This window comes from Ziziphus jujuba, chromosome 3 (genome assembly GCF_031755915.1).
Source record: "Ziziphus jujuba cultivar Dongzao chromosome 3, ASM3175591v1".
NCBI classification, from domain to species: Eukaryota; Viridiplantae; Streptophyta; class Magnoliopsida; order Rosales; family Rhamnaceae; genus Ziziphus; species Ziziphus jujuba.
Window position 1 is genome coordinate 18,876,860 of NC_083381.1, and position 4,485 is coordinate 18,881,344.

Here is a 4,485-nt window from a genome sequence, read left to right on the forward strand (position 1 = left end):
TATAAGAAATTTTATATTATCTATTGTTATGCTTGTGGACATATATGCATAGAAATAATAGATTCCTTTACAGCAGACCATTCACAAAATTTCCATAAAAATGTCATATTTTATATCCAAAGATAGGAATCAATTTTTTAAATTTTAAATTTCAATTAGAATAACTTCACCCAATTCCTATTATGTGAAACTTTCATTTTTAATGTATGTGGGCCATTTATTGCAATATATTGTGTCAAATATACATAAGTCAAGGGGGAATTTGGCCCAATACCCTTGCAGGGATGGGGTTTATGATTTTTACCCCTTCATTTGGTATCTTTTTTTTTCTACCCTTTTAATTTTTGATAATCCCAAAATATCCTTATATCCAAATTAAATATTTTTACTTTTTTTTTTTTTCTGTTTTTTCTTTCTTTTCTTCACCCGACTTTTCTCTTCTCCTTATAATCAATATCCAGCCCATTAGGAGCCCTCCGTTTCCTTTCGCATTGGCTGGATTGTAAGCTTGGAGATTGTGCATTTTGAAGGAAATGGTGAAAAGGCGACTCAAAGAGAAAACTACAGGGTTTTAGAGAGCCCTAGGAGCAGAAGCAATAGGCATGTAACAGCGAAGTAGGAAAGCATGAGGCTCATTCGATCAATCACTGGTAATCTTCTCCTCTCCATTTTCAAATTCTTAAGCTTTTCCCCAGACATTTTCTTACTCTTTCGCTAATAATGAAATAGTTTTTTTTTTAAAAATAAATAATATATTTTAGATTGTTATAATACAGGGCAGCGTAATTCACTGCTGCGAGAGGTGGGACAGCGATACTTCACTACGGCTTCAACAGAGGAATACGCAAGGAGGAACTATGCAAGCAATGTCTCTGAGTATAACATTGTTATCGGTTCTCTCACCGCGCAGAGAAGGTAGATTCTAGTTTTGATTTTCTTTTTGTAGTTTTGGAATTTTTTTTTTTTGGGAGAAATTGTGAAAGTTGTGTTCTTTTTTTTTTTTTTTTTTTATATATAATGGTGGTGGTAGGCATTTCTTGCTGAGAGATGTGTATGATGATATGATGCTGGATGGAGTATAGCCAACTAGGGATAGATTCCATTCTCTCATAGTTGGAACCATGAAAGGCTCTTGCTTGCAGGACGCTTTCTACTTTTCTGACCAAATGAAATCCATGGATTTGGTCCCTGATGTATGTATTTGTATATATATGCTCTTTTTTTTTTTTCATTTTTGTTTTCTTTCACATGGATCTGCATTAATTCTTATCTACTGACTATTAGATTCTTTCAAGATTGGAAATTTTGTATAAAGTTACTTTGTGTTTTTTTTTTTTTCCCTAGCTATTACAATGTATTGCTTTGTGTTATAGGTTACTTTATACAACATTTTAGTTTCATTGTGTGGCAAATGCAAGTACTCTAACCAGGCAATTCGGGTATGTTTCTTATATGTTTTGTAAGTCTTCAGATTTTTTTTAGAATCCATAAACTTATGTCGGATTTTGGAGTAAATTTTGATCTATTTACTTTCAACATGATTGAAGATTTTGGATGAGATGAAGAAATATGAAGTGAAGCCGATGGTGCAAACCTATGTGTGTCTACTCAATGCATGTGCTACTGCTGGCTATATAGATCGAGCGTATGCCACCCTTTTAGTTGTCTTGTTTTACCTAGTTGCAAATTGCAATAATTAAGGTCATAAACCTTAGCCTGGAAACTTGATAGTCAGCTATACCAGTGATTAAATTGGCTTTATTTTACCTTAGTGGATGATTTTACATGAATTCATTCCAAAATTTTACATTTAAATGCCTGCTCTGCAAATTAATTTATAAGTTGTCCTATATGCTTTATGATCTACTTTTGGTTAATTTCGGCATATAACAAACTAAACTTTCATTCTAATCTATAGATATGCGATCATTTGTGATATGACTACAGCTGGTCTTAGGTTGAACCAGTTCTGCTATGCAGGGCTTATTGCTGCACTTAAGAACAAATCGCCTGTTCCATAAGATTTTGCCACTAAAGCAATTACTATAGGATCTCTATTCTTAAATTAGGCTTTCATATCATTAGGTTTTGATGTTTTCTGTGATATTCCCTCCGCTGAAAGATCATTAAGTTCATTGAGCAGTCAATAGAGTGGACATCAGTTGAAGCATCCAGTGCCTCAGTTGAAAATCTGATGATGGGTGTCGCTGAGGAGGAATTATATAATCTTCCCATTGCTGAATATGTTCATAGGCATGGTGGATTTTTGAACAGGCAACTAACTGTATATCATGTTGCATTTCATGCTTGTGCAGACTTGGGAAATGTAGAGGTACTTCTTTGCATCTCTAATATTTCAGCTTAACATCACTCAACATCTCTATTATCTTCTTTGTGTATAGGCAATTGTGGGTCTATTATTCTATTGTTATTTTGTTATCGACTTTATGTTTTTCTGTTGTCTGTTATTTCTTGATATTAGTAATATACCTTTATATTAGTATACCTGTGGCTTATATATGTTCTATGAATAATTTAATGCTATTTTAGCTTTGTTTATTTAATCTCTGTTTATTATGTCAGTTGATGGAAACTCAAAGGATGAGAAATATCCAGATATCTTCATTGTAATGCAAATTATGAGGTAAGTGATTTTTTTAATAATATTATCTTCATTGGATGGGAAAAAATTCTTTTGGAGATTCTAAATTGGTTCTGTTCCACTTGCTATGTTCTATTCCCTAGAAGATGCTTTTTTCTGTTATGTCCTATTTATTATGTTAATTTTCCTGGTAAAATAACTTGTTAGTTGATTAGCTCACCGTAAGAAACTGGTCTCTGTCATTGGGCTTTGATTAAGGTGCTATCTACGTGCAAGGGACATTGATAGTGCTCTTAAAACTTTCGAAGACCACATGAATGCAAAATATCCTGCAGCGCCAGAATTATATGTAGTAAGTTTGGTGGCAAAAAATCTTTGGCATTACGTCAAAGCATCTTCGTTCTCTATATTTGAATGCTATTTCATAGTTTCTGCTTCCTTTTGAAATTAGTAAGAATTTACATTGAACCTGATTTTTGGATGATTGGATTTCTGATCAGCCAAATCATTTTTGGACAGTACTTGATGTCAGATTACGTGTGCAATAATCTGCCTTCTTTGAACTCTACATGTATTCAGGAAATACAACAATACTTTCCCTTTCATGGGTATCCACATGGTCCATCCAGACATCTGATATGTTAGATTTTTTTTACCAGAAAAACTAATATTTTCTTTTTCCTTTTGCCATGCATAAACTCCTTCCATAGCATTTATGGTTGGCTAGTTATGTGTTGCTTAGTAATATAAATGTTGCTATTTATTCTATTATATTATACACCTTCATGTTTGGTACATTTTCCATTTAAGACTCAAGAAAGTATATTATTTGTGTTGTTCTCTCTGAAATGTTCGAAGGATTATTCTAATAGCTGGACGTTAATTTTGTATAATATATGTCTTCAGACATTTATAGAGGGAGCCATGATTGGGCATACCACCAAGGGAATGCAACTTGCACAAGATACACTAGTAGGTTGAGTAATTGCAGTTTCTTATCTGAGTTAAAAAATAAATCAAGGACTTAGTCTAACGTGATTTCATTCTCCACCATAGATAAAAATGATTGAGAGGGACTTTTTCTTGAGCCCAAAAATGGGGAGTGACCTTCTCCACCATAGGTAAAAATGCTGTAAAAGCTTCATTTGATCCCTTTTTATTAGCTTAGGGATGAGAAGGGTGATTGTACTTTGTCTTTTGTGGTTCCTCATGGATAATTTTATGTTTCTGCGTTTGAGGAAATATTCTCATTCAAGAACTCCTTTTGATATTTGCAGACTGGTGGATATACTACTACTAACTATATTTGGGACTTGATGCAAGCTCGGAAGATCACTCCTTCACTTCCTGCTGTGGAAGTATATTACAATGGCTTAAAAGTTAGTCTCTTGCTTCGCTAGAGACGTTTATTGTTTCACTTTAATTTAAAGTATATAATATATATATATATATATATACCCATCCACGTGACTCAATTTCTTTTTCTTTTCCAATTTTCCATCTTTTTTGACAAATTTTCTGAACTTTTTTTTGTTTATGAAATTGCAGGGGCGCGAGATCCTAGAAGATGATCCATGGCTCCTACAAGTTTCATAGACTTATGATAGCCTTTGCACCAGATTTGGAATAGGACCTGGCCAATCCTATTAGGTGTCAACTTTGCATTTTATTGGCTATTAAGCGAGGTTTAATATTTAGAACTTAGAATTAATAAAAAAAATTGGAATTATCAAAGGGATTTGATATGGATTAGAATTATCAAAGTGTACAACTTGTACCAAGAAAGAAAGTGCCCCAAACAGATTGGTCATAGCAGCTGATCATGCTTGGCCGCCGTACTTCTTGATAGCGCTACCAACCAACAGCACCATTCAACTGAAGGA

The 4,485-nt window shown here is 33.6% G+C and overlaps 1 pseudogene; it reads left to right on the forward strand.

Annotated features, from left to right (window-relative positions):
• Positions 1 to 625: 625 nt before the first annotated feature.
• Positions 626 to 4,252, forward strand: LOC132803125 (pentatricopeptide repeat-containing protein At4g35850, mitochondrial-like; annotated as a pseudogene).
• The last annotated feature ends 233 nt before the right edge of the window (positions 4,253 to 4,485 follow it).